Source organism: Sciurus carolinensis, chromosome 2 (assembly GCF_902686445.1).
Source record: "Sciurus carolinensis chromosome 2, mSciCar1.2, whole genome shotgun sequence".
NCBI classification, from domain to species: domain Eukaryota; kingdom Metazoa; phylum Chordata; class Mammalia; order Rodentia; family Sciuridae; genus Sciurus; species Sciurus carolinensis.
In genome coordinates this window covers 138,911,472-138,933,037 of record NC_062214.1, presented here as the reverse complement: position 1 = coordinate 138,933,037, position 21,566 = coordinate 138,911,472, and the positions used below count along the sequence as shown (strand labels likewise).

At 33.4% G+C, this 21,566-nt stretch overlaps 1 protein-coding gene and 1 long non-coding RNA gene across 2 annotated transcripts in view; one reads left to right on the top strand and one right to left on the bottom strand.

Annotated features, from left to right (window-relative positions):
• Nucleotides 1–21,566, bottom strand: part of Mipol1 (mirror-image polydactyly 1) — a 328,121-nt gene that overhangs the window by 5,901 nt on the left and 300,654 nt on the right.
• LOC124976158 (uncharacterized) overlaps nucleotides 1–21,566 on the top strand; it is a 54,999-nt gene that overhangs the window by 18,183 nt on the left and 15,250 nt on the right. The window contains exon 3 of the long non-coding RNA XR_007107002.1: nucleotides 5,849–5,907. This is a non-coding gene — a long non-coding RNA (uncharacterized LOC124976158). The remainder of the gene's footprint in view (nucleotides 1–5,848; nucleotides 5,908–21,566) is intronic.

Genomic DNA, 21,566 nt, shown 5'->3' with positions numbered 1-21,566 from the left:
AAAGATGATGGAAGCAGAGCATTAATTGGTCTTCTTTCATTTTCTTACTGGAAGCATAAAACCTCAACCAAAAATCTTGCTTGATGTTACACACAAGTAATCTTCCTTATAAGTGTAAATCATGCCCAGCAGTTTTCATAAACACAGTCTCCCCTTCTCAAAGCTTGGTGAGCGACATAGTCTAGTCTGCTCCACAGTTTGCCTCATTTATATGGATCCATGCATGAGGGTCCTTTGCAAATAAACACAGTACAGAGCTAGACACTAAAGGAATGAGGGTATTCTTGGTGTCAAACATACTTGTTTAGACTATTTGAGACTTTCGGTAAGGAACGAACAAGTCAACTGCATACAACTCAGAAAATCATTTCAAGTTTATTAGATAATTCTGCACATAGCAAGATTTCTGTTAACAGAAAACAGGAATATTTCAGTGCATCAAAATATTTGCCTTTAGAAATATAGTAATTCTCTTAGAGTAAAATATAACTCTTGCCTTTTATTACTAAAGATTTCTCAACTGCAAATTGTGCATAAATATTGTGTATCTACTAAAACAGTCTAGAGGGACAACTAGAAGATTCATAGAAATATTCACTGCCTTCATAGATTAGTTTATATTAGTTGGACTTTCCCTAGTGGCAAAAACTAGTGTTATCTGCTATCTTATACACTCCAGATATTATGATTCATGGGACTACAATGAATCCTTTTAGGCAAAGTTTTATTAACTTAAACTGTGTAAGAGGGGGATGGAAATTTTAGCATAAATCACAACACTAAGCTTACTGCTAAACTCTGATAGTAACTTGAATGAACTGTTAACACAGGTTTCCGGTAGAAATCTTGACAAGCTATTAAAGCATTTCCTTGTGTAAGAGTCAGAAAATATTGCTTTCAAGTTGGTTAAATATATCCTGTCCTCATAATATCACTTAAGCTACCAACTAACTAAAAAAACACTTCCTCATAATATAAAAGTAAGTTCTACTTTGTGATTATTATTACTACAAATTTAGAATCATTGGAATACCAAATTACTGAGATGAATCTGTGTTGTGCTTCTTTTGGCTTCTTCAGATAGGCTTGTCTTTTGTTTCGTTTTTATACATTAGAGCATTTTTCCATTTAGAAGTCTTATATCTCTCTAAGGAAAGGAATCAGGAGGAAATACTTAAATATCATGCTTTGCAATGTCTTTACTGTATTTCAACAATTACTAGATCAACCACATTCTCAGTTTATCCAGGTTGACTGATTTATGAAAATTTGATCTCAGAAATGAGAAAAATGTCAATTACTTAGTTTTGCAAAAGCTTACTGACTTCTGAAATACAATAAAGCACCTATTCCTTCCTGTAAGGAATGGAATACACCTGCCAAACAGAGGCTGTGCCAACAGGAAGGTAGGTGTGTGTGTCTGCTGAAGCACCTTGCAGGATTTGCCTGCAGGCTATTCTTTACTGTCCAAATCAACAATATCTTTAAGAAAATAATATAGTTTACTAAAATAGGTTCCAAGTGCTTTACATACTGCTAAATGATCTCTTCCAAAGAGCTTCATTATAGAAAATGAAATAGAAAAAAAGCTAGAGTTAGGGCTGGGAGAACCAGCTTTGGTACAATTGAATAAGAGTAAGAAAATTCTTATTGGATAGACAACTTTCTTTCCAGAAAAAGCATTACTATTATTTAGGTGATGAAGTTGCTCCATCAAACATGTTTAGTTTTTTAAAATCCTTCTTCAGTACAAGGAACCAAAAAATCCAAGTGAGATGGATAACGATCATCCTTCCAGCAGAAAAGGCAAAACCACTAAAAATACTCTACCTCACGGTTGTCATTGGTATCAAAGATCTTGCTCTCCCTCAATTACGGCAGAAGGATTAGAAGACTTTAAATATATATTTTTTTATTTTACCACTATGGCTATTCTTCTGTTGGTCTCTTTAATGTTGATGTACTTTATCATTCTTCTTTATGTATTTTCCTGCATGCCTCAAGAGATATTTGCTCCTTTGATGTCACTTAAATGCTCATGACTTCCAAATCCAGACCCCCCATATTCCAAAATTCTCTTAAGTTTCAGACTCGCATATGCAACTGCTTTCAATATATCCCCTCTTGTTAATACCACAGGCCTATGACACTTAGCATTTTCCAAACCAAAACTTAATATTTTATCTTGCATGCATATTTCTGTATTTCTTATCTTGATTACTGTGATCATTCATTCATTTGACCTTTAAACTGGAAAAATTTTAGAAACACTTGGTGTATTTTTTTTCCCCAATTTTAACTTGAAGTAATGAAACCTCTCTGAATAAAGAATGAAAACATTCCTGTTCATCTAGAAATATCATTTGAATTTTGTGTATTTTTTTGTTTGCATGCTGGGGATTGAACCTAGAGCCTTATATGTGCTAGGCAAGCACTCTGCTACTGAGTTATGCCCCCAGCACTCATGTGTACTTTACAAAGGTTACAGCTCCTTATTAAAAGAAATCCTCTGGGGCACAATAATGTGAGTGCCACTGAACACTTTAAAGTAGTTAAAACTTATGTTATGAATATTTTACCACAAAAAAATTATAGACTTGAAGGTCTGAATTAGAGCAGAGCAGCAATGTGAATGGGCAGAAAGGGACAAAAGATATGTAGGACAGAGAATTAAAAAGACAAAAAGGCTGATTTCCAGGTGTTTGGTCTTGGTGACTAGGTAAACAGTGATACCCTAACCAAGGCAATGGAGAGGAAAAGCAGATTTCTGTTGGGGGGAACCTGTGTGAGAGAATGAGTTCATTCTGATACTTATATTTTAAGTATTGATGAAACATGTGGGGATGTTAAATAGGAGCTTGGATATAAAAGTTCTGTTAAAGGGAGAATTTTATGTAGATTCCAGCTGAGTCAATAGTGTTTATTGGGTAATTCTTATGTAATCTAGGCTTTGATTATTCAAAGAACAGGTCAAGGTCTTTGCTTATAAGGAGCAGCAAGGTGGGAAAGTAGATCTTTATATGGTTAACGCTAATACATTATTGGTAAATGCTGTAATAAAAGAATAAACATGAGTATTAAATGAAACCTAGCCTGAGTATGGAAGGAGAGGAGAGGTCTGTAAAAGCTTCCTGATAATGACTGGTAAACTTTAAAGGAAGAGAAAGAAATTATCACCTCAAAAAAGGTGGAATGGAGACAGGGCAAGGATGGGTGTTTCAGGCAGAGGAAATAATGTGTGAAGGTATAGATGTGGGAAAAACTTGATGCGTTATCAAGCATAACCAATGGTGTGGTTTCTCAGGATGGTGAAATAGGAGATGCAAGACAGCAGAAAAGTAAGGCACGTGGGGTAGGTCAAGACTAGGTCTTACTTAGCTCACAATTAAAGCCATGGGAATGGAAATATTTAGAGAGGGAAATAAAAAAGGAGAAGAGACTGAAAGAGGACAGAAGCAAAATGAATCAAATATATAAGAGAAAGAAATTAAGGAAAGAATTTGAGAAACAATAGTCAGAGAAGTAAAAGATGGACAAAGAGTAGTAAAACAGAATTGAGAGATGAGAACTTCAAGAAGGGAATGATCAACAAGGTTAAATGGGTGCTTAAACAAGATCAAAGTGAAAAATACCAATTCGATTAGACAGGAAAGTGTAACCTTTTTCAGTGCAATTTTAATGATTCAGTAGAAGTGGGATGAAGCAAGAATGGAATGTGAAAATGGAAAGGCAAAGGATAGATAGACCTGGTCTATCTAGCTAAAAGAAGCTAGAAAGTAAAGAGGATTATAGTTATAGGAAATGATTGGCTAAGAACATTTTTTTAAAAAATGGATGACATGAATATAGTTATGGATTATGGAAAAGAAGACTATGGAAAGATACTACAATATAAGGGAGAAAGATGATACTTTTTAAAGTAGGGTCTCATAGGATGTAGTCATAGGCATCATTTGTAGGATAAACCTTTAAAATATGACTGGAAAACTTTTCCTTGGAGACCAGAAGGAAAGAGGTGGGATGGATATAGCTGTGGATAATTTTGTAGGTGTGAAGGAAGGAAACTGACAGAAATTAGGCCTTCTAGATTCTGTTTTCCCCATGGAGTAGGAGACAGATCTCTGCTAAAAGTTGGGTTACAAAGAAGGTGAAAGAGAACAGTGAGAGTTTAGTAAGAAAAGAAAGAGAGGTATCAGGCTATGTAAGAGGTTTGTTGGGTGGTACTGACAGCCCACCCACAGCTAGAGACTACCATTTTGTAGAAGACACTGATCATCATAGTAGTATAACTTTATTTCCCCATCAGTTCTATATATTGAGGGATAGATATGGAGAGGGCAAATTACAGAAGAAATTCAGTTTACGACTTATATGACAAGTGAATTGAGAAAGATAAGGGTATAAAGAGACTGAGTATCCTGGGGAGAAAGAAAATAAACCTAGATTACAGATTGTGTAAAGAAGAAAGCAAGTCTAGAAAAGATTGTCAGTCCAGGGAAAAAATGAAGGGAGCAATTGACAGGATGTTTTAATCTGTGTTGAAGCTAACAAGCAAGAGTAGTTGGAATAAGGTTGTGGTTATTATCAGACAGACAATTTGGGCTTAGGATTTCAGATGTAGAAAAACTGTTAGTAATGACAAGATTGAGAGGGTGCAGGAGAAGAGACAAACATCATTAACATTTAGTAGGCAAAACAACAATACAGATTGTTGACATTGATAGTGAAGTTTCTTAGCATGAATGCAGAAGTTGTGGTAAAGAGGAAGACATTGAATCAGGTGCCTGAGACTGACATTAAATGAGTGGCATTGACCAGAAGATCAGCAGAAATCATAAAAGAGGAGGGATAGGGAGCGATCAGATTAGATGATGTGAGCCTTAATGAAGGAAGTAGTTTTACAAGGATGAAGAAAATATGGAGATATAACAGGGAGCCAAAAGAGCTCTACTTCTTATTATGTAGGGTATGGGAGAAAGACTAGTATGTAGTAGGTGGCTGATGAAGAAATGTCCTTGGTCAGTTCAAGTTTCAGGCAAAATTGAATTATAATGCATTCAGGGCAGAAGTTGTGGATAGACATGAGGTAGTAACAATGGAAAGAAGGTTCCAGAAGGAAGATGGAAAAGAGCAAAGAATAGGGCAAAAAAGGAGAAGGAAAGAAGATTGGGAGAGAGGAAGCAAACAATTCTGTGAGGGGACAGGTAATTGATGATACTTACCTACTCCCCCATGTAGAAGTTGTGACTAATGAAATACAAAACTTGCTCAATTTTAGCCATAACTGAAAGATATAAATACAGACTAAGATATACAGATTCATATAAAACATGCAAATACATATATTTATGCATAAAGACATGCTCATGTAAATGTGAACATATATGCTTACAAAAGCATACATAGAAAAAAGGAAATATCAAAGGAGAAAAGAATGAAATTGAGAAGGAAAACAAAATGAAGGCTTCACATTTGAAACAGACATGCAGAAGTTGGTAAGTGAAAAGGTGACAGTAGAAATAGATGGGAGAGTGGGTTGAAAAGTCATGGTGAATAAAGTAGAAACAAAAATTGGTAGAAAATGAAAAGAATATGGAGTTGAATATTAATTAGTTACACAGAATATTATTCCTTCTTTTAACAGAAAATTTGTCTCCTTGGCTCTTCCACTATCTAGAAGATAAGTCATTATTACCTCATTGACTTTCTATATGAAGGATTGTCAAAATGTTGAAAAAGTTGGCATATTTTTCCCCGCTGGAGGATGCTTCTAATCTTCAAATGGCTTTGTATATTAAAGTTAACAAAGTGCTTACCATAACTTGCTGTTCTCTGTACATCTTTCTAGGATGCCACATCTTTAAAATATTGAGCCCTATGAAGTAATTCAGTCTGGTCATTACCAAGGTAAGGAAAACTTATCTCTCTCTTGATCAGGACATTTACTTCTGCCTTGATGATGCCATGTTTCACCACTGGCTTACACTGAGCTTTGGGCAAATGATTCACCCAATAATACTTCAGCCTGCTTTGCCTACAAAGTCCAGTCTTTCTTTTTGTCATATACAATTACTCTTTTAGTTATTTATTGCTGTGTAATAAACCACCTACAAGTTAGTGGCTTGAAACAATAGCTACTTGATTTAATTCTGTCAATTTGGGCTTGGTTCAGCTGGAAAGTTCATCTGCTAGCCTTGCCTGAAATCATTCATGCAGCTGTAGTGAACTAATGCCAGGTGGCATATGCCTCACAGTTATTCTTGACTTCTTGTAGGACTTTCTCTTCATGTGGTACCTTATTCTCAAGTAAGTGAGACCAGATTTACTAACCCAGTGAGCAGAAGTTAGTAATATATAATAACTGGAATCAGTGAGGCCCTTAAGGCCTTGTTTAGAAGTTATAAAACATCACTAGTTTATTTTGTTGGTCAAAGTAAATCACAGCCCACCTAGATTCAAATAATGAGGAAACGAATTCTTCCTCTTAGGAAGAATAGGAGCAGCTGCCAAAAAAATCTGTGACCTAGTTTGATTCCACTCTGGTAATGATCTTAAATGTAAGACTTTTACCTTTTTCCCTGTTAGAGCTAGTTGATAAATCGAACTTATTTTCCCAGCAACTATTATTTCTTGGCATCCTGAAATTGTCTATGACTTCTTGTACTTTTGATAAGACCGCTGTTCTTCCTTTTAACATAGGAAATGAGAAAAATGTTGAACAAGAAAAACCAAGCATAAGGAGGAAAATTCTTAAGAGATAACCCTATAGAATATCATATGTATAAATATTCAATTAGTTATGACTTCTCTGAACTGTGCAATAATTTTTGGTCTTGTCCACAAAAATATTTTGAGATGGTTTGTCAAATTACTGCTGAAATCAATATATTTTAGAGTTATATTATTTCTCTTTACCAACTACCTATAGAGGTTGATTCCTGAGAGGTAGCTAGGCCCTCTAGAATTGGTTTGGCTGTCACAGCATATCCTTAGTGAGCAGATCAGTGAGTGACTAGGTGGGTCTAGCTAAAGTAACAGGGCACGATGCAAGATGTAATATTGAGTCACTGGTAATTATTTGAGTTAGAGTACCTAACAGGTTTAATTTGAGCTTTTACAGATATCCAAAAACATATACTCAAACAGTTTTATTGTGACATGGAGCAAGAGTTTCTGAGCTGTGAAGATACTTGACAAATGTGGTGTTAGTAGGTCATTGCTTACTGAAGTTGATATTATGCCTATTATGACTCACAGTATATAGCACCTACTTTAATTTTAATGACTAGTGTACCTTCTTTTCAACATTCAAGATAAATTCACTTAAAACTTCGAATATATTTGAAGATTCAAAACATATTCACTTCAAAACTGGTTTTGACTTTATTTGAAAATCAAATCATAAATTTTAAAATATAATTTGGGGGGGCACCAGGGACTGAATTTAGGGGCACTCAATCACTGAGTCATACTTCCAGTCCTATTTTGTATTTTATTTAGAGATAGGGTCTCACTGAGTTGCTTAGAGTCTCACTATTGCTGAGGATGGCTTTGAACTTTTGATCCTCCTGCCTCAGCCTTCTGAGCCTCTGGGATTACAGGCCTGCACCACCATACCTGGCTAACAATATTACAATTTGATAATACTATGATGACATTGTGATTATTGTGATTTTATCTTACCAAAAAATAAAGTTTTACTATTAAATAGAAAAGGAGTTACAAAGTGATCTTGTTTTATAAAATTTTAAGCCTAAAACATTTTTGTATCGGTTAGCATTCTCAGTTCTTTTTATTTTTGTGGTTTTAGGAATCAAACTCAGGGCCTTGTGTATGCTAGGCAAGCACTCTACCACTGTGCTACATATCTTCAGCCCTTTTTAGAATTTTATTTTGAGACCGGGTCTTGCTAAGTTGCCACACTGGCTTTAAACTTGGATTCCTCCTCTTCAAATTCTCCCAGTAGCTGGGATTACAGGTATGTGCCACCATACCTGACCCAGTAATCTCACTGTTAATAATGGGTTGTGGTTAATTTCAACATAGATAATTTATTTATCTAAAATTGAACATTATAGAAATAATAGTTAAGATGAAATTTCAACAGTAATTATACTAGGAAAAGTGAGGAGAAAATTGATACTAGGAGGAATGCAGAAAGCCAAAATGATTATAAAAGGCCAATTAACTAAAGGAAAAAGTGTACAGGGCAAATACGTATTATATAAATTCATGTCAAAATATTTTTAAAAGGACATTACAAATATTTTATCATAAGTAGATAATAGACCCTAGATGAATACCACTTTAAATAGTTTTATCTCAAACAAATTGGAAAACTAGTTGTTTAATTCTTGGACAATATTACCAATGTAAATAAATGGCTAGGGAAAAGTTTTTAAATCTTCCTTGATAAAAGACAGTATTAAAAATCTTAGCCTAGTTAATGTGTCATTGAAAATTTACATGGGTATGCTATAACAGAATAAAGCCACCTTCTCTCTGTTAATCCACATATCAAGATCGTTGAGATTAAGTAGAAACCAAAGAACGCATTTAAAAAAGGTCGTCTTACTACCTACTTGATTCGCTGTGTTCAGGCCTCTTCAATATCTTATTAATGTCATGGGACGTGAAAATTTTTATCAGTACTAAAATGCTGGAAAATTTGGAGTGAGCCTATGAAGGTTGAAGCAGAGTATATGCCTGTGTTTTGTTTACAAAGTCAGGCTTCAGCAGAAGCATTGTATTGTCAGCTCTGGTTTTTGACTTAAAAATGATGAGTCCAAAATCAATATTGTAAATAAATAAACATGTTTTTCACAACCTCCACTATCCAAACACAACATAATACTCAGGAAGTAAAGCTTATAAAATTATCATGGTTCTCAAAATGATTTTGGATCATGTCTTCTCTACACCTCTTATCAAATGGTCAAAGTAAATTTTATTTAGGCTAGTCATGGTGCAGAACTGTGAAAATGGAAGTTTTCCTTTATTTCTTGGAGTGAAGTCTAAAAGAATTTGTAATGAAAATGATTAAAATGGAATTCCAACAGCATTAAGCGTTAGAGAATAAGAGCTAGAGAAACTATAAAACAGAAACTTACCAATGACACATTTCTTCTTCACAATGAAAAATCCAGTTTCCTCTTATTCTCCTCTCAATAATCCTTAACACATGCCCTAACTTTTTGACATTATGTTATTCAGAAAACAAAAGTGCATCTGCATATATTTATTTCATTTAACTCAAATTTGTGACTCTCTGATGGAGGAATCTCAAGTGTCAGTGATAGATATTGAAATATACATATAATATATATATATAGGAATTTGCATTTTCTTTTAAATGTGACTATCATCTCTGTCTACATATAAGATTGTCACTATTTGTTATCAACTGACATTATTGGTCATCTAACATGTATTCAAAAAAGAAGATAAAAATACCCAGAAAAATTGGGAAATAAAGTCATTTACCTTTAAAGCATCATTACTACTTGATAATTAGTATGTTGATTTCTATCATAACTTTCAGATTAATCAAATCTAATTCAATCCTTTAACTCCCCCAATTTTACTATATAAAACTATCTATAATTACTGGAATGAAGTATAAAAAGAAATAATATGGGCAGACTAATTTAGCTCCTCATATATAATTATATAAATGATTATCATTTATTCATTCAGAAATACTTAAGCATTCATTCTGGGAATGCCACCATTTAATGAGTTGTTTTACACAGGTTTTTCTGGGTGTCTATTATAGATACATTTCATATGAAGTCTTTTTCCTGAAACAAAATTATAAATATAGACCATGGGGAGGGGTTCGTAGCCATATCGAGTTATGCAATAGTAAGATTCATATGATTCCTTTTTCAAGTACTTCTAAGATTTTAAATATTGTGCACAAGAGAATGGGAAAATAGGAAAATAGAATGTGGGAATAAGCTGTATTCAGACCTCCCAATTTCTGGATCATTTTATTTATCATGCTTTATTTAGCATCACTTTTAGATTTATATTAACACTAAGAAATTTCTTCACACCTTGAAATTAAGCAAGAAATGTGGATTTATCTTTCAGATTAAAAGAACATAGAGAAGTCTTAGTACATGTGTATTCAACAACACTTAAATTAGATACATGACATTCCTTATTCAATGTCACTAAGACCCAAAGTATACAAGGCACAGAAAAGTCACTTGTATTTTATACATGGACTAATATTTACTATTTTAGGTAAACCTGGAAAAAAGAGGCTCATTAATCAATTATAATATCCATCAGTATTTAGATGACTAATAAAGATAATATCAGACATAAAACAATAACAGTTTGTAAAATTGCATTCTTTTGTTTTACCCCACTTAAAAATTAGAACATGAAGAAGAATTAAAGTTACATTTCCTTCTTTGTAGTCTCTAAGGTAGTTTTATTTCAAGTCTTATTTTTTAAAACAGTAACTTCCTGTAATTTTACCCAGGGATTAATTAAAATTTTGTATACATACATGTATATTTTTTTGCAGTACTAGGGATTAAATCCCTACCAGTAAGCTATATCCTAGCTTCTTCTTAAAAAAAATCTTTTTTTTTTTGAGACAGGGTCTTGCTAAATTTCCCAGGTTGGGCATGAACTTGTGATCTTCCTTTCTCAGCCTTCCAAGTAGATGGGATTATAGGAGTACACCATTGTGCCTGGATTTAATTAGTACTTCATAAATTAGATGTCCAGATTGTCTACTGGACTCCAGTTAGTTCATGGCAGCAGTAGTGCATGAAAGACACTATTATGAAAGTGTTAACAAAAGATAATAGAACTATTTTGCTTAAGCCTCTTGACATCAGAAATGAATGAATTAAGTAATAGTTTTATTGGGTTCTTTTACTTTGCATATCAGAGGATATTTAAATAATACATAAGATGCAAGGAAAACTCAAAACCAGTAACCATTTATCAGTTGGCATTATTGGCTGGGTCTAAAATGTTAAAAAAGAAAGAGGGGAACCCTTCCAGCCAAATATGGAAATGCACCACCAATATTTAGTTTTAAAACAAATGCTATTTAATAATTGGTATGTTGGTTTCTATCATTACTGCCAAATTAATCAAATCTAATATGGTCCTTTCTCCCAAACAATTTTTCTCTGTAAAACATGTATAGAATTATCAGAATAAAGGACAGAAAGATATAATGAGTGATAGAGTGCTTGCTTAGGATATGTGAGGCCCTGGGTTCATTCTCCAGTACTAAAAAAGAAAGGCAGGAAGAAAGGAAGGAAGGGCGGAAGGAGCCCCATGAGGCCTCACAAGATGGGTAAGTACAATGTATATTTTGCTCATCATTATATATTTGGTTAACTAGCAAAATCAGCTTCTGCATCTTCTATGGGAGAAGGATCAGAGTCACAAATAGGAATAAAAATAATGAAAAGCAAATGGTAACTATTTTAGCTATTATTAGACTCAAAATTCACTTGATTTCTAAGAATCCAAAACAGGGTACATTAATGGTATTTTTTAAAAAAGAATGTTCATTAGTGGGAAAGTTCCTCTTTTTTTTTTCCTTATTTTTTGGCATTTGTGTTTTGGCCCTGCTCCCCCACTTCTAGGACAATACATATGAACATTTGCTTTAGTAACATCTGAAGGCGCATAGAAAACTTTTCTTTCTTTTAGCCTGCAATCCTTTTATTTAAAACATCACAGTTCCAATATTTTTAGGGTGTTTTTGTTAAAAATTATGAGTGACAAATTATTTCCTTCTTAAATACTGTTTCTGAAACTGCTCAATCATATTGTCCCTAATGTCTTTTTCCTACGTAGAATTGATCCTTGGTTTCTAGATAAGCATACAATAAATAGAAACTTGGAGTACAATCTCATTCATGATATTTTTGGACACTTAGGTTGTTACTGCTTCTTTTTGGCAGTTGAAAGTTGTAGGCTACTGGATGTACATGTTTTATAGAGTCCTAAATTTTTTGAAGTGAGAGATCCATCTTTCTAAAACATCAAAATTTAGTTAAGTAACATAACAATGAAAAGGCAGATTATTCTGAAATTTTTATGATGCATACTTAACACAGAGTATACTTCATTTAAGGAGTCATGCCATCACAAAAACACGTAAGATGAAAAATGTTATAATGGCCTTTGCTACTTATGTTGAAGAATGGAACAGGTTTATATATTCATTTATCTGAAAAACTGTGTATTCCAAATATATACTACACATTTATACTTTACAGACAAAGAATTCTGGATGCATATAAAGACTAGAGTTTCTGACTGAGTTTCATTTTTTTTCCTGATTTTATATGCCATTTGTAAATGTAATTTCCATTCTTTAATATCCATTCACTTCACAGTTAATACTTTCTGAGCACCATAGATGTCTTGAAATTAAATCACATACATCTTTCTTTTATGTGTTAAAGTGTTAGTATTAGGGATTAATGGGCTTTCTTGTCAGTATGTAGATTATTCCTTGGTAGCAAGTTAGTGACATAGGGACACATTAACTTTCTAATCGATAGAACACTCTTCACTACACTGCATCAAGGACTAACAGTCTTAAATGTGAATTATATTCATTTTCAAATTTATTTACAGTGAGTAATTTATTAGCAAAGGTGGATTTTTTCACGTGATTTATTTCAGACTTACATCATTTGTGCTGTTAATATAGATCTTTATATTCTAGAAACTACTTGAAATTGGCAGCACAGATAATACACTCATATTTATAATGATTATGATTTACAGAGTATTAGAGTATACTCTGAAAGGCCAATGAAAACTATCCTTTTATCTTAATTGGTAGAGCAATCCCTATCTAGGTACAAAGACAATAGCCTTAAACTTGCCTCCTGATAAAATCCCTAAGGATTTTCCAAGACTCAATAATGCATGATATATGAACATTACAACTGATGGTGTTTTTCTGTAGATTAGTCCAGGTTTAGGCAATGTGCAGTGCTACTTCTTCTGGTATGTGTTTTGTTACCTAAATTTTTGAGCAAATTGCCTGGCAACATTAATGGATAATTGCTAGAAATCTTTGCTAACAGGCCATCCTCATCCTGTACCTTTTTAAACAAAATAATTAGCAAAATCCTCTCTGCATGCTGTTTTCAGTTGCTTATATCCGGACTTTTAAATATTCACACACCAGGCTAGTTCAGATAATTCTTCCCAATCTGACTGACATCAGCTCAGGAACTGATCTGCTGTTTGCCCAGTGGAAGAGTTACATATTGCCTTTGAAGAATGACATCTCAAGCCGCAGCCTTGACATTTGGCCTATCTTTGAATGGCTTGAGATACAGCTCTTAAGAATAATCTTTATGATTCAGAATAACTTTGGACATTCTGACTTTTAGTGCTAAACTCTGTGGAAAGAGTTTAATTATGTAGGAAATAGGGTTCTATAATCTAAATTGCCATCGTTCCAGAGAAATTCTCATGGTATTTCTATTATTCTCAGAGAAGAATCCGAAGAAGCATTCCCCTTCTTTGGCTGTTCAGTTTCTGGAAGCCAATTTTGATGAGTTTTATATCTGTCATCTGGCAGTACTGTTCTCAAACTCAACTTAATATTTTTTCTCATAAGTTTATAAGTTTTATGTATAAAAAGAAAATGAAATTAGTTATTAGCACTGAACTAAAGACATTCTATTAATGGTACTGTGTTGTCCCTCTCTCAGGTAGAAAATCCTTAAAAACACTGACTACTTTACCTTTCACATCTCTTCACCAAATCTTATTTTCTCTATAGTGTTCTGATATGCATCTCTTCCTTCTGTTTTCACTGCTACCAGTCCACGCTAGCTTACCATCTATCTGTCTTATACTATGCTATTATGATTGCTGCTTTGCTGGTACTTTTGCCTCTAATACCAATCAACTTCAATTAATCTTGCAAATGAAGGAGAAACCAATGTTCCTAAAATGCTCTTTTCATACAGTTATCACTGCTGCTGTTCAAAACTCTATAATGAGTTCTAATTCCTTGTCACATGAAATCTAGATGTCTTAGCATACCTTGAAGGCTCTCAGTGATTCAGCCCTGCCTCACCTATATGATGTCAATCCACAGGAACCTCTATTCCTGCCAGACTAACCTCTGGACCTCTCTCTGCTTTATTTATGCTTCTTCTCTCCTCTTTGTTACCGTCTCTTTCCTTTTTGCTTATTCATATCCCACCCATTCTCCAGGGCTGAAACCTTCCTTTTCAAATGGTGTTACCTTCACTGAACAATGAACAGATTACTCAACACCGGTCTATCCCATGAAATAATAAATGAATAATGCAGAAAATATAAATATATTACGACCAAATTCTTTTTAACTCAATGATTTTACTGGTAGGAATTTGTGCATTCTCCAAGTTATTTAGCTGTAAGAACATTAAATGTGGCAGTATTTTGAAAAAAAAAAAAACAAAAAACTAAATACCAATACTATAAACATCTTGTGGGCAATGGATGTATGACACACTTTCAATATATCTCACCAGATTCAAAACAGTGCTAATACATGACACAGTTTTTTGGTTAGTTGTCTTTCTCTTTATCTTGTAGTAACAGTAACAGAGATGAAAATACACCCAAATTTATTAATTTCTTTTCCCTTAACTTGGTCCATGTTTTTTACTAAAATTCTATATCTTTCCAAAATGTGATAAGATCTTTTAAATTTTCAACACTAAGTTGACTAATAAAAAACAATTTTTATACTTACCATGAAATGGCAAGGAAAAAAGGTGTTGAAAACTTGACAGAACAAGTGGAAAGATTTTTTTTTTTGGTACTGGAGATTGAACCCAGGAGCATTCTACCACTTAATTACATCCCCAGTCCTTTTTATTCTGAGACAAGGTCTTTCTGAGTTGCTGAGAGTCTCCCTAAATTGCCAAGGCTGTCCTTGAATTTATGATCCTTCTGCCTCAGCTTCCTGAGTTTCAAGGATTATAGGCATGTGACACCATGCCCGACTTATTCTTAATTGTCACCTTCCTGCCAAAAGGTTTCCAAATGTGTAGTGCTTCTAACATTAAGTTCATACACCCAAAGACTTAATCATTCACTTTAAACTGTCAAAAGTGCCGGCCCATTATGTTGACGTGCTTACTGAGAAGAGTGGGTGACTTAGCATCCTATAACAAGCTATTATTTTTTTCTAAACTTTTTTCTCAATCTACTCAAATGATTGTAGGGCACCTCTTAATGGGACAAATGATCTGCCTTTTCCATCTTCCAAACCACCATTTTGCTTTGTTATGTACAGTGTCTTTGAAGTTTATTAAAAATACATTAAAAAGTATAGAAATTTTGAATAAAAATTTATTCAGTACTGGTACCATAAAAAGTAAATCAAAATTACATATATAATATCTTTTATAATTTAGGTCATTCTTATAGGAAACTTTCTGATGATCTATTTTATAATTAGAGAAAAGATGAAGTATTTATTTATTGTGAAAAACCTGCACCCTATTTCTCTTTTCCATGTACCTAAAGGGAGTTAAAATCTGTAGTTCCTCAATGGTATTTCTATAGATGTCTAATTTATTTTTCCGATTGATAGAAATATTTTCTAACAATTTTAAACTTATTTAATTCAAATATTCCACTCTCATAAATTTATGCTCTCTGTAATAATTGCAGATTTGTACAAATATTTAGCTAGCAGCAAGCATCTTCACTTCAGCAATATTTCAAAACAAGTAAATAGTAACAATAATAATAAATTAGTTAAATAAATTATGGGACAACCATACTACAGATTTAAAGGTACTTACGATTACATATGATAGAAATATGTCATTTCATAAATGTGTCACAATGTTGATACAATATGTTTATAAAATTGTTAGTATACAAAACATTTTGTAAAAATGCCAAGTTGTTTAGCTATATTTTGAAAATACAGCTAAAATACATGTGTATTGCTTTAGTAATTTGCAACATATATATATGTATATATGTCTACATATATAAATATTATGAGTAAAAAAGCATTTTCCAAATGTTTAGCCTATCATCAAGATATTTAATATTTGTTTCAATCAAGATAAACACATGTACATAACTATTAATGATAACAAACATTAATTTTTTGAATTTGTTTTAATTAGTTATATGTGACAGTAGAATGCACTTTGATACTAATGGAGTATAATTTCTCATTCTTTAGGTTATACATGATGTAGAATCCCACCAGTCATACAGTTATATATGTACACAGGGTAATAATGTCTGATTCATTCTACTATCTCCTCCCCTCCCTCAGTCCCTTCTATCTAATATAAAGTAACTCTATTCTTCCCCTACTCCACTCCCAATATCGTGAATTAGCATCCACATATCAGAGAAAACATTTGGCTTTTGTTTTTTGGGGAATGGTATATTTAACTTACCATGATATTCTCCAGTTCTATCCACTTACTGTAATATGCCACATTTTCATCCTTCTTTAAGGCTGAGTAATATTCCATTATATATATAATATATATCCCACATATATAATATATATATATATATATATCCCACATTATTTTTTTTATCCATTCATCTGTTGAAGGGCACCTAGGTTGATTCCATAGTTCAGTTATTGTGAATTGAGCTGCTATAAACATTGATGTGGCTGGGACTGTAGTATGCTGATTTTAAACTGAGAAGTGGGATAATTAACTGCGTCAAATGGTGGTTCCATTCCACATTTTCTGAGGAATCTCTGTATTGATTTCCATAATGGTTGCACCAACTTTCATTCTGATCACCAATGTATGAGTGTACCTTTCCCCCCCACAATCTCTCCAACATTTATTTTTCTTTGTATTCTTGATAACTGCCATTCTTACTGGGGTGAGATGAATTATTAGAGTAGTTTTGATTTGCATTTCTCTAATTGATAAAGATGTTGAACATTTTTTCTTATATTTGTTGATCGATTGTATTTCTTCTTCTGTGAAGTGTCTGTTTAGTTCCTTAGCCCATTTATTGATTGGGTTTTTTTTTTTTTTGGTGTTAAGTTTTTTGTGTTCTTTATATATCCTGGAGATTAATGCTCTATCTGAGATGCATGTGGTAAAGATTTTCTCCTATTCTTTATGCTCTCTCTTCATGTTATTGATTGTTTCCTTTGCTGAAAAGAAGCTTTTCAGTTTGAATTCATTCCATTTATTGATTCTTGATTTTATTTCTTACGCTTTGGGAGTCTTGTTAAGGAAGTCTGGTCCTAAGCCAACATGGTGAAGATTTGGGCCTATTCTGTTAGGTGCACGTTCTCTGGACAAGTGGGTATTTAAAAGAGAAAAATGTAACCTCTTTTTCTTTTTCCTTTTTCCATTCTCAATTTTTGCTGAACTTTCCACAGGTTTGGGTATCTTATAAGCCCGACAGAGAGAATGAGGCTTAAAAATAGCCTCATTTATATTCAGAAATCTATACTATGTAGATTTTATAATTTTGCTTCATATTATGCTATAAATTTTCCAGAAAGATAAACTAAGGGACACATGGTTCATGAAGATGGAAGAACCAGTTATTTCATTGTTTTTTAACAACATAAATCAAGGCCCTGCATTTTTTCTAATTAAATATTTACAATATTTAAAAAGACCATTTAAACCTAAAGAAAGATTTCCTTTTATAGTAAGGGTTATCTCAGGTTCTTTCCTTTAATCTCCCACACCAAGTGAAGGCAATCTAGCATCTAAGGGTTCAGACCTCTCATTACGTTTTGATCCTGTTTGTTTTATCCTTGAAGGATATTTGTTTTGGAATGGGAGATTTATGGCTGAAGGACAATGACTAAATAGTTTATTTGCTAAGATAAACCAAGCTGAATTGGCATTAAGGTATGAAAACTTTTATCTACTGAACTAATTAATAAAAACTTCTTGCTAAAAGAAAAAGTACACGAAGAGTACACAAAGATCACATTGATAAACAATTATAGTGTTTTCTTCATATATATAGTGTGTGTGTGTGTTGCTGGGGATTGAATCCAGGACCTTGTGCATGCCAGACAGGTGCTCTACTGTGGAGCCATACACCTAGCCTTCTAATGCTTTATTTTTTTTTCTTTTTTGGGTAATCATAAATAGTAATAAAAATAAACTTTAAATAAGCAACTCAAAAGAAGGCCAGCTGCCTCAGTTATCATAAAACACCACAATTTATCAAATAAACCTGACAATGTAAAAGAAAAATAAAAAATATTTGTTGGAAAAAAGTAATCTAAGCAAATTTATACATGGAAAAAATGCTTACAGTATATGCAATTCAAAAACTAATTCACTTACTAGTCAAAGTGGTTTTAGAAATAAATAAAATTGATCCACAGTTCAATATGAAAATGCAAACAGGGCATTAATGGGCAATTCATATAAAAAGAAAAATACATTGCTAATATAAAAAATGCTTAACTCTATTCTTAAAGAAATGCACGTTAAAATAAGGCACAATTTTTTACCTCTCAGATTGGAATGTTAACAACCTACTATATAGTGAAGACTTGAGGAAGTGAGCATTCTCATAGATTACTTATTGTTTGAGGTTGTTTTTTTTAACTTTTTAAAATTTGTTATAATTAGTTACACATGCCACTAGAATGCACTTTGACACATCATACAAAAATGTAGTATAACTTCTCATTCTTCTGGATGTACATGATATGGAATCACACAGGTCATGTAGTCAGATGTGCACATAGAGTAATAATGTCCAATTCATCCTACTGTCCTTCCTACTCTCCATACCCTCTTCTCCTCCCTTTACTCCCCTCTGCCTAATCCAAAGTAACTATTCATTTCTAGCCACCCCCCAGCCCCACCTTATTGTGAATTAGAATCCAGGTATCAGAGAAACATTTAGTCTTTGTTTTTTTGGGATTGTCTTATTTTGCTTAGCATGATATTCTCCAACTCCATCCATTTACCAGCAAATACCATAATTTCATTCTTCTTTAAGGCTGAGTAATATTCCATTTTGTACATATACCACATTTTCTTTATACATTCATCTGCTGAAAGGCATCTAGGTTGGTTCGATAGTTTAGCTATCATGGCTGGGGCTGTAAACATTGATGTGGCTGGGACTGCAGTATGCTGATTTTAAGTCCTTTGGGTATAAAGTGAGGAGTGGAATAGCTGGGTCAAATGGTGGTTCCATTCCCAGTTTTCTGAGGAATCTCAATCTTCCAAAATGGTTCAACCAATTAGTCCCACCAGCAATGTATGGGTGTACATTTTCCCCCATTTATTGTTGCTTGTATTCTTGATAATTGCTGGAGTGAGATGAAATCTTAGTTTTGTTTCTCTAATTGCTAGAAATGTTGAACATTTTTTCTTTTATTTGTTGATTGATTGTATTTCTTCATCTTTGAAGTGTCTACTCAGTTCCTTAGCCCATTTATTGATCAGTTTATTTATTTATTTATTTATTTTTGGTGTTAAGATTTTTGTGTTCTTTATATATCCTGGAGATTAACACTATATTTGAGGTGCAAGTAGTAAAAAGATTTTCTCCTATTCTGCAGGTTCTCTTTTCATGTCACTGATTGGTTTCCTTTGCTGAGAAGAAGCTTTTAGTTTGGATCCATCCCATTTATTGATTCTTGATTTTACTTTTTGTGCTTTAGGAGTCTTCTTAAGGAAGTCAGATCTTTAGCTGACATGGTGAAGATTTGGGCCTATATGTTCTATTAGGTGCAAGGTTTCTGTTTTAGTGCCTAAGTCTTTGATCCACTTTGAGTTGAGTTTCATGTATGGTGAAAGTGGTTTAATTTCATTTTGTTACATATGGATTTCTAATTTTCCCAATGCCATTGGTTGAATAGGCAATCTTTTCTCCAGTGAATATTTTTGGTGCCTTTGTCTAGTATGAGATAACTGTTTTTGTGGGTTTGTCTCTGTGTCTTCTATTCTGTACCACTGGTCTATGTGTCTGTTTTGGTACCAATACCATGCTGTTTTATTACTATGGCTCTGTAGTACAGTTTGAGGTCTGGTATTGTGATGCCTCCTGCTCCACTTTTCTTGCTAAGGATTGCTTTGGCTATTCTGGGTCTCTTATTTCTCCAAATGAATTTCACGATTTCTTTTTCTAGTTCTATGAAGAATGTCATTGGGATTTTAATAGGAATTGCATTAAATCTATATAATGTTTTTGGCAGTATGATCATTTTGACAATATTAATTTTGCCTATCCAGGAGCATGGGAGGTCTTTCTATTTTGTAAGGTCTTCTTTAGTGTTCTGTAGTTTTCATTGTAGAGGTCTTTCACCTCTTTTTTTAAGATCGATTCCCAATATTTTTTTTTTTTTGAGGATTTTGTGAATGGGGTAGTAATTTCTCTCTCAGTAGATTCATTCCTGATGTATAGGAATGTGTTTGATTGAGGGGTTTTGATTTTATATCCTGCCATTTTGTTGAATTCATTTATTAGTTCTAGAAGTTTTCTGGTAGAATTTCTGGGTCTTCTAAATATAGAATCATGTCATTGGCAAATAGAGACAGTTTGAGTGTTTATGAGTTTTTAAAGAACAATATTTGGCAATTCTGATGGTTTAGATGCTAGGTATTCTCCAAAAGCTCATGTGTGAGACAATGGAAGATAGCTTAGAGGTGATTTGGTTATGTGAGCCTTAACCTACTCAGTGCATTAATGCACTTGAATGGGTTAACTGGACAATAACTATTGGCAGGTAGGGTGTGGCTATAGGAGGTGAGTCACTGGGGATGTGCCTTTGTATATTATATTTTGTCCCTGGTGAGTGGAGCCCTCTCTCTGCTTCCCTGTTCTTGTTGCCATGTCCTTAGCTTCTTTCCTTGTTTATACCTTTCCACCATGATGTTCTGTTTCATCTTGGGCCCAGAGCAAAGGAGTTGGCTGCCTATGAGTTGAGACTTCAGAATCCTTGAGTTTCAAATAAATTTTTCTTCCTCTATGTTGCTCTTGCAGGTATTTTGGTCATGGCGGTGAAAATGATGACTAAAACAGTAATATTTAACAAAATTTCAAATCAAATATTTTTCAAAACTTAAAATTTCATTTCATTTCTTAATCCTACAGATTAAGGGAACTACACAAACACATGTTTGGAGAAACCTATTCACTGATAGCCTTCCTTGTAATTGAAATAAAAATATCCCGAATTCTTTTTTCACAGAGCTCGCACGCCTTAGTCTCAAAAGATATACATGATTAACTTTTTCAGGATTCAAGTTATACAGTTTTTGGTTGTCTTTTTGGTGCTGGGGATTGAACCCAGGGCCTATCACATTCTAAGCATGTTCTCTATAACTGAGTAACACTCCCAGTTCTTCATATTAAACTCTTACAATGTTTCATATCCACAGAAAATTAACAACTAGTGAATTTAGTTCTGAAAGTCTCTAAGAGAGTTGATAGTTTTGAAGAGATTGAAATTTCAAAGTTAAATTTTTTCTAGCACTACCAAGATACACACAGTTGCTTTCACTTTTCTTAGACATACAAGTACAAATTTTTAGTTACAAATAGGAAAAATGCTTCACTTAAAA